Raw genomic sequence first — 10,771 nt, forward strand, 5'->3', positions numbered from 1 at the left:
TTCAGCATTAATCCCTCCTGTGTTCAGTGGTACATTGTCTTATCTAATGCAAGCTTAACACATTAAAGCCAAACTTATCACTCAAACAGCTTTTTAAGAGATTTTAGCACAAACTGAAACTATTGTGGTGATTAAAGAAACAATAAATGTGTCTGGATCATCCCAGTGTTTGTTTTTAACCTCATGAAACCAAGTTTCCATTTTCCTCTAAAGGGGCTGCAACACCCAGCTGCACAAAACCTTCACTTTTTTTTAACAGTTTAACTATTTGAATATTTTTCATTTCTTACAATCAGAATTCTCCAATAGATTTTCAGAAGAAATTTTTTTTTTTCATGCATCACCAACTGACCCTTTTATGTTAACGTCTCAATCTCCAGCCTAACCTCATTGAATTTTGCTTAGCAAAGTACTTTTCAACTAATAATTAGTAAGATTATATTTCTTATCATCTGTTGGTCGTCTGACCTGATAAACTTCAATGAGCATTATAACACAGGAATGATTGTCTCTAAAAATGGGCTCCTGCACGCTTGCAGACATTTTTCCATCACAACTTATGGATGATGAAGGATTTGATTAAAGCTGTGAAACATTACTGATAAACTTCATGTGATGTTACATTAAAGCCAATTTTCTATTAAAATCAGGGTCTTTTCTAACTGACCTCTGACCTTTGAGCAGTAGTGTGTACTGTATGCTTGTATGTAACTGTATCTGACCTGGATTTTATCACCAGTTTCAAATAAGAATCTTCTTTAAAGTCTGTCTTTCAATACAAATGAAGTTAAACTTTATCAAGGCTGATGGTAAACTGTCCCTAACAAGTCCACTTTATTGCGTGCTCATTGACTTTCTCCTATCAGAGCTGTTTAACAAGTCCACTTTATACATGCTTATTAATCTATCACGCTTATCAGTGGCTCATGGTTGCTTAAAGCCTATGTCTGAACTTGACCACAGAGCCAGAGCATCGTTCAATCTTGGCAACAGCTCCAGGATGACAAACTCCACTTTCTCTGCATCAAGACAGCTCATAACGTTTTAACAGTCTCTCCTGATAGTCTCATATCATCTGCTCTAATCAATAACCATACACTATCATTACAATGTAGACTACAGCTCAAAAGTCTGAGGTGAATTAGAAATGTCTTGTTTTCAGAATAGACTCAAATTTGGTTTCAGATTGAATCACAGCAATTTATCAAAAATAATCATATAAATGCTTAATATTAACACTGATCACAAATCATGAATGATTTTTAATAGAATATCTACAGAGGTGTTCAGAGACCCATTTTCAGCAATAATCCCTCCTGTGTTCAGTGGTACATTGTCTTATCTAATGCAAGCTTAACACATTAAAGCCAAACTTATCACTCAAAACAGCTTTTTAAGAGATTTTAGCACAAACTGAAACTATTGTGGTGATTAAAGAAACAATAAATGTGTCTGGATCATCCCAGTGTTTGTTTTTAACCTCATGAAACCAAGTTTCCATTTTCCTCTAAAGGGGCTGCAACACCCAGCTGCACAAAACCTTCACTTTTTTTTAACAGTTTAACTATTTGAATATTTTTCATTTCTTACAATCAGAATTCTCCAATAGATTTTCAGAAGAAATTTTTTTTTTTCATGCATCACCAACTGACCCTTTTATGTTAACGTCTCAATCTCCAGCCTAACCTCATTGAATTTTGCTTAGCAAAGTACTTTTCAACTAATAATTAGTAAGATTATATTTCTTATCATCTGTTGGTCGTCTGACCTGATAAACTTCAATGAGCATTATAACACAGGAATGATTGTCTCTAAAAATGGGCTCCTGCACGCTTGCAGACATTTTTCCATCACAACTTATGGATGATGAAGGATTTGATTAAAGCTGTGAAACATTACTGATAAACTTCATGTGATGTTACATTAAAGCCAATTTTCTATTAAAATCAAGGTCTTTTCTAACTGACCTCTGACCTTTGAGCAGTAGTGTGTACTGTATGCTTGTATGTAACTGTATCTGACCTGGATTTTATCACCAGTTTCAAATAAGAATCTTCTTTAAAGTCTGTCTTTCAATACAAATGAAGTTAAACTTTATCAAGGCTGATGGTAAACTGTCCCTAACAAGTCCACTTTATTGCGTGCTCATTGACTTTCTCCTATCAGAGCTGTTTAACAAGTCCACTTTATACATGCTTATTAATCTATCACGCTTATCAGTGGCTCATGGTTGCTTAAAGCCTATGTCTGAACTTGACCACAGAGCCAGAGCATCGTTCAATCTTGGCAACAGCTCCAGGATGACAAACTCCACTTTCTCTGCATCAAGACAGCTCATAACTTTTTAACAGTCTCTCCTGATAGTCTCATATCATCTGCTCTAATCAATAACCATACACTATCATTACAATGTAGACTACAGCTCAAAAGTCTGAGGTGAATTAGAAATGTCTTGTTTTCAGAATAGACTCAAATTTGGTTTCAGATTGAATCACAGCAATTTATCAAAATAATCATATAAATGCTTAATATTAACACTGATCACAAATCATGAATGATTTTTAATAGAATATCTACAGAGGTGTTCAGAGACCCATTTTCAGCAATAATCCCTCCTGTGTTCAGTGGTACATTGTCTTATCTAATGCAAGCTTAACACATTAAAGCCAAACTTATCACTCAAAACAGCTTTTTAAGAGATTTTAGCACAAACTGAAACTATTGTGGTGATTAAAGAAACAATAAATGTGTCTGGATCATCCCAGTGTTTGTTTTTAACCTCATGAAACCAAGTTTCCATTTTCCTCTAAAGGGGCTGCAACACCCAGCTGCACAAAACCTTCACTTTTTTTAACAGTTTAACTATTTGAATATTTTTCATTTCTTACAATCAGAATTCTCCAATAGATTTTCAGAAGAAATTTTTTTTTTCATGCATCACCAACTGACCCTTTTATGTTAACGTCTCAATCTCCAGCCTAACCTCATTGAATTTTGCTTAGCAAAGTACTTTTCAACTAATAATTAGTAAGATTATATTTCTTATCATCTGTTGGTCGTCTGACCTGATAAACTTCAATGAGCATTATAACACAGGAATGATTGTCTCTAAAAATGGGCTCCTGCACGCTTGCAGACATTTTTCCATCACAACTTATGGATGATGAAGGATTTGATTAAAGCTGTGAAACATTACTGATAAACTTCATGTGATGTTGCATTAAAGCCAATTTTCTATTAAAATCAGGGTCTTTTCTAACTGACCTCTGACCTTTGAGCAGTAGTGTGTACTGTATGCTTGTATGTAACTGTATCTGACCTGGATTTTATCACCAGTTTCAAATAAGAATCTTCTTTAAAGTCTGTCTTTCAATACAAATGAAGTTAAACTTTATCAAGGCTGATGGTAAACTGTCCCTAACAAGTCCACTTTATTGCGTGCTCATTGACTTTCTCCTATCAGAGCTGTTTAACAAGCCCACTTTATACATGCTTATTAATCTATCACGCTTATCAGTGGCTCATGGTTGCTTAAAGCCTATGTCTGAACTTGACCACAGAGCCAGAGCATCGTTCAATCTTGGCAACAGCTCCAGGATGACAAACTCCACTTTCTCTGCATCAAGACAGCTCATAACTTTTTAACAGTCTCTCCTGATAGCCTCATATCATCTGCTCTAATCAATAACCATACACTATCATTACAATGTAGACTACAGCTCAAAAGTCTGAGGTGAATTAGAAATGTCTTGTTTTCAGAATAGACTCAAATTTGGTTTCAGATTGAATCACAGCAATTTATCAAAAAGAATCATATAAATGCTTAATATTAACACTGATCACAAATCATGAATGATTTTTAATAGAATATCTACAGAGGTGTTCAGAGACCCATTTTCAGCAATAATCCCTCCTGTGTTCAGTGGTACATTGTCTTATCTAATGCAAGCTTAACACATTAAAGCCAAACTTATCACTCAAAACAGCTTTTTAAGAGATTTTAGCACAAACTGAAACTATTGTGGTGATTAAAGAAACAATAAATGTGTCTGGATCATCCCAGTGTTTGTTTTTAACCTCATGAAACCAAGTTTCCATTTTCCTCTAAAGGGGCTGCAACACCCAGCTGCACAAAACCTTCACTTTTTTTTAACAGTTTCACTCTTTGAATATTTTTCATTTCTTACAATCAGAATTCTCCAATAGATTTTTAGAAGAAATTTATTTTCTTTCATGCATCACCAACTGACCCTTTTATGTTAACGTCTCAATCTCCAGCCTAACCTCATTGAATTTTGCTTAGCAAAGTACTTTTCAACTCTAATAATTAGTAAGATTATATTTCTTATCATCTGTTGGTCGTCTGACCTGATAAACTTCAATGAGCATTATAACACAGGAATGATTGTCTCTAAAAATGGGCTCCTGCACGCTTGCAGACATTTTTCCATCACAACTTATGGATGATGAAGGATTTGATTAAAGCTGTGAAACATTACTGATAAACTTCATGTGATGTTGCATTAAAGCCAATTTTCTATTAAAATCAGGGTCTTTTCTAACTGACCTCTGACCTTTGAGCAGTAGTGTGTACTGTATGCTTGTATGTAACTGTATCTGACCTGGATTTTATCACCAGTTTCAAATAAGAATCTTCTTTAAAGTCTGCCTTTCAATACAAATGAAGTTAAACTTTATCAAGGCTGATGGTAAACTGTCCCTAACAAGTCCACTTTATTGCGTGCTCATTGACTTTCTCCTATCAGAGCTGTTTAACAAGTCCACTTTATACATGCTTATTAATCTATCACGCTTATCAGTGGCTCATGGTTGCTTAAAGCCTATGTCTGAACTTGACCACAGAGCCAGAGCATCGTTCAATCTTGGCAACAGCTCCAGGATGACAAACTCCACTTTCTCTGCATCAAGACAGCTCATAACTTTTTAACAGTCTCTCCTGATAGTCTCATATCATCTGCTCTAATCAATAACCATACACTATCATTACAATGTAGACTACAGCTCAAAAGTCTGAGGTGAATTAGAAATGTCTTGTTTTCAGAATAGACTCAAATTTGGTTTCAGATTGAATCACAGCAATTTATCAAAATAATCATATAAATGCTTAATATTAACACTGATCACAAATCATGAATGATTTTTAATAGAATATCTACAGAGGTGTTCAGAGATCCATTTTCAGCATTAATCCCTCCTGTGTTCAGTGGTACATTGTCTTATCTAATGCAAGCTTAACACATTAAAGCCAAACTTATCACTCAAACAGCTTTTTAAGAGATTTTAGCACAAACTGAAACTATTGTGGTGATTAAAGAAACAATAAATGTGTCTGGATCATCCCAGTGTTTGTTTTTACCCTCATGAAACCAAGTTTCCATTTTCCTCTAAAGGGGCTGCAACACCCAGCTGCACAAAACCTTCACTTTTTTTTAACAGTTTCACTGTTTTAATATTTTTCATTTCTTACAATCAGAATTCTCCAATAGATTTTTAGAAGAAATTCTTTTTTTTCATGCATCACCAACTGACCCTTTTATGTTAACGTCTCAATCTCCAGCCTAACCTCATTGAATTTTGCTTAGCAAAGTACTTTTCAACTCTAATAATTAGTAAGATTATATTTCTTATCATCTGTTGGTCGTCTGACCTGATAAACTTCAATGAGCATTATAACACAGGAATGATTGTCTCTAAAAATGGGCTCCTGCACGCTTGCAGACATTTTTCCATCACAACTTATGGATGATGAAGGATTTGATTAAAGCTGTGAAACATTACTGATAAACTTCATGTGATGTTGCATTAAAGCCAATTTTCTATTAAAATCAGGGTCTTTTCTAACTGACCTCTGACCTTTGAGCAGTAGTGTGTACTGTATGCTTGTATGTAACTGTATCTGACCTGGATTTTATCACCAGTTTCAAATAAGAATCTTCTTTAAAGTCTGTCTTTCAATACAAATGAAGTTAAACTTTATCAAGGCTGATGGTAAACTGTCCCTAACAAGTCCACTTTATTGCGTGCTCATTGACTTTCTCCTATCAGAGCTGTTTAACAAGTCCACTTTATACATGCTTATTAATCTATCACGCTTATCAGTGGCTCATGGTTGCTTAAAGCCTATGTCTGAACTTGACCACAGAGCCAGAGCATCGTTCAATCTTGGCAACAGCTCCAGGATGACAAACTCCACTTTCTCTGCATCAAGACAGCTCATAACTTTTTAACAGTCTCTCCTGATAGTCTCATATCATCTGCTCTAATCAATAACCATACACTATCATTACAATGTAGACTACAGCTCAAAAGTCTGAGGTGAATTAGAAATGTCTTGTTTTCAGAATAGACTCAAATTTGGTTTCAGATTGAATCACAGCAATTTATCAAAATAATCATATAATTGCTTAATATTAACACTGATCACAAATCATGAATGATTTTTAATAGAATATCTACAGAGGTGTTCAGAGACCCATTTTCAGCATTAATCCCTCCTGTGTTCAGTGGTACATTGTCTTATCTAATGCAAGCTTAACACATTAAAGCCAAACTTATCACTCAAAACAGCTTTTTAAGAGATTTTAGCACAAACTGAAACTATTGTGGTGATTAAAGAAACAATAAATGTGTCTGGATCATCCCAGTGTTTGTTTTTAACCTCATGAAACCAAGTTTCCATTTTCCTCTAAAGGGGCTGCAACACCCAGCTGCACAAAACCTTCACTTTTTTTAACAGTTTAACTATTTGAATATTTTTCATTTCTTACAATCAGAATTCTCCAATAGATTTTTAGAAGAAATTTATTTTTTTTCATGCATCACCAACTGACCCTTTTATGTTAACGTCTCAATCTCCAGCCTAACCTCATTGAATTTTGCTTAGCAAAGTACTTTTCAACTCTAATAATTAGTAAGATTATATTTCTTATCATCTGTTGGTCATCTGACCTGATAAACTTCAATGAGCATTATAACACAGGAATGATTGTCTCTAAAAATGGGCTCCTGCACGCTTGCAGACATTTTTCCATCACAACTTATGGATGATGAAGGATTTGATTAAAGCTGTGAAACATTACTGATAAACTTCATGTGATGTTGCATTAAAGCCAATTTTCTATTAAAATCAGGGTCTTTTCTAACTGACCTCTGACCTTTGAGCAGTAGTGTGTACTGTATGCTTGTATGTAACTGTATCTGACCTGGATTTTATCACCAGTTTCAAATAAGAATCTTCTTTAAAGTCTGTCTTTCAATACAAATGAAGTTAAACTTTATCAAGGCTGATGGTAAACTGTCCCTAACAAGTCCACTTTATTGCGTGCTCATTGACTTTCTCCTATCAGAGCTGTTTAACAAGTCCACTTTATACATGCTTATTAATCTATCACGCTTATCAGTGGCTCATGGTTGCTTAAAGCCTATGTCTGAACTTGACCACAGAGCCAGAGCATCGTTCAATCTTGGCAACAGCTCCAGGATGACAAACTCCACTTTCTCTGCATCAAGACAGCTCATAACTTTTTAACAGTCTCTCCTGATAGCCTCATATCATCTGCTCTAATCAATAACCATACACTATCATTACAATGTAGACTACAGCTCAAAAGTCTGAGGTGAATTAGAAATGTCTTGTTTTCAGAATAGATTCAAATTTGGTTTCAGATTGAATCACAGCAATTTATCAAAATAATCATATAAATGCTTAATATTAACACTGATCACAAATCATGAATGATTTTTAATAGAATATCTACAGAGGTGTTCAGAGACCCATTTTCAGCAATAATCCCTCCTGTGTTCAGTGGTACATTGTCTTATCTAATGCAAGCTTAACACATTAAAGCCAAACTTATCACTCAAAACAGCTTTTTAAGAGATTTTAGCACAAACTGAAACTATTGTGGTGATTAAAGAAACAATAAATGTGTCTGGATCATCCCAGTGTTTGTTTTTAACCTCATGAAACCAAGTTTCCATTTTCCTCTAAAGGGGCTGCAACACCCAGCTGCACAAAACCTTCACTTTTTTTAACAGTTTCACTGTTTTAATATTTTTCATTTCTTACAATCAGAATTCTCCAATAGATTTTTAGAAGAAATTTATTTTCTTTCATGCATCACCAACTGACCCTTTTATGTTAACGTCTCAATCTCCAGCCTAACCTCATTGAATTTTGCTTAGCAAAGTACTTTTCAACTCTAATAATTAGTAAGATTATATTTCTTATCATCTGTTGGTCGTCTGACCTGATAAACTTCAATGAGCATTATAACACAGGAATGATTGTCTCTAAAAATGGGCTCCTGCACGCTTGCAGACATTTTTCCATCACAACTTATGGATGATGAAGGATTTGATTAAAGCTGTGAAACATTACTGATAAACTTCATGTGATGTTACATTAAAGCCAATTTTCTATTAAAATCAGGGTCTTTTCTAACTGACCTCTGACCTTTGAGCAGTAGTGTGTACTGTATGCTTGTATGTAACTGTATCTGACCTGGATTTTATCACCAGTTTCAAATAAGAATCTTCTTTAAAGTCTGTCTTTCAATACAAATGAAGTTAAACTTTATCAAGGCTGATGGTAAACTGTCCCTAACAAGTCCACTTTATTGCGTGCTCATTGACTTTCTCCTATCAGAGCTGTTTAACAAGTCCACTTTATACATGCTTATTAATCTATCACGCTTATCAGTGGCTCATGGTTGCTTAAAGCCTATGTCTGAACTTGACCACAGAGCCAGAGCATCGTTCAATCTTGGCAACAGCTCCAGGATGACAAACTCCACTTTCTCTGCATCAAGACAGCTCATAACTTTTTAACAGTCTCTCCTGATAGCCTCATATCATCTGCTCTAATCAATAACCATACACTATCATTACAATGTAGACTACAGCTCAAAAGTCTGAGGTGAATTAGAAATGTCTTGTTTTCAGAATAGACTCAAATTTGGTTTCAGATTGAATCACAGCAATTTATCAAAAATAATCATATAAATGCTTAATATTAACACTGATCACAAATCATGAATGATTTTTAATAGAATATCTACAGAGGTGTTCAGAGACCCATTTTCAGCAATAATCCCTCCTGTGTTCAGTGGTACATTGTCTTATCTAATGCAAGCTTAACACATTAAAGCCAAACTTATCACTCAAAACAGCTTTTTAAGAGATTTTAGCACAAACTGAAACTATTGTGGTGATTAAAGAAACAATAAATGTGTCTGGATCATCCCAGTGTTTGTTTTTAACCTCATGAAACCAAGTTTCCATTTTCCTCTAAAGGGGCTGCAACACCCAGCTGCACAAAACCTTCACTTTTTTTTAACAGTTTCACTGTTTTAATATTTTTCATTTCTTACAATCAGAATTCTCCAATAGATTTTTAGAAGAAATTCTTTTTTTTCATGCATCACCAACTGACCCTTTTATGTTAACGTCTCAATCTCCAGCCTAACCTCATTGAATTTTGCTTAGCAAAGTACTTTTCAACTCTAATAATTAGTAAGATTATATTTCTTATCATCTGTTGGTCGTCTGACCTGATAAACTTCAATGAGCATTATAACACAGGAATGATTGTCTCTAAAAATGGGCTCCTGCACGCTTGCAGACATTTTTCCATCACAACTTATGGATGATGAAGGATTTGATTAAAGCTGTGAAACATTACTGATAAACTTCATGTGATGTTGCATTAAAGCCAATTTTCTATTAAAATCAGGGTCTTTTCTAACTGACCTCTGACCTTTGAGCAGTACTGTGTACTGTATGCTTGTATGTAACTGTATCTGACCTGGATTTTATCACCAGTTTCAAATAAGAATCTTCTTTAAAGTCTGTCTTTCAATACAAATGAAGTTAAACTTTATCAAGGCTGATGGTAAACTGTCCCTAACAAGTCCACTTTATTGCGTGCTCATTGACTTTCTCCTATCAGAGCTGTTTAACAAGTCCACTTTATACATGCTTATTAATCTATCACGCTTATCAGTGGCTCATGGTTGCTTAAAGCCTATGTCTGAACTTGACCACAGAGCCAGAGCATCGTTCAATCTTGGCAACAGCTCCAGGATGACAAACTCCACTTTCTCTGCATCAAGACAGCTCATAACTTTTTAACAGTCTCTCCTGATAGCCTCATATCATCTGCTCTAATCAATAACCATACACTATCATTACAATGTAGACTACAGCTCAAAAGTCTGAGGTGAATTAGAAATGTCTTGTTTTCAGAATAGATTCAAATTTGGTTTCAGATTGAATCACAGCAATTTATCAAAATAATCATATAAATGCTTAATATTAACACTGATCACAAATCATGAATGATTTTTAATAGAATATCTACAGAGGTGTTCAGAGACCCATTTTCAGCAATAATCCCTCCTGTGTTCAGTGGTACATTGTCTTATCTAATGCAAGCTTAACACATTAAAGCCAAACTTATCACTCAAAACAGCTTTTTAAGAGATTTTAGCACAAACTGAAACTATTGTGGTGATTAAAGAAACAATAAATGTGTCTGGATCATCCCAGTGTTTGTTTTTAACCTCATGAAACCAAGTTTCCATTTTCCTCTAAAGGGGCTGCAACACCCAGCTGCACAAAACCTTCACTTTTTTTTAACAGTTTCACTGTTTTAATATTTTTCATTTCTTACAATCAGAATTCTCCAATAGATTTTTAGAAGAAATTTATTTTCTTTCATGCATCACCAACTGACCCTTTTATGTTAACG

Source organism: Perissodus microlepis, chromosome 20 (assembly GCF_051167445.1).
Source record: "Perissodus microlepis isolate ML-2025 ecotype Zambia chromosome 20, ASM5116744v1, whole genome shotgun sequence".
NCBI lineage: Eukaryota > Metazoa > Chordata > Actinopteri > Cichliformes > Cichlidae > Perissodus > Perissodus microlepis.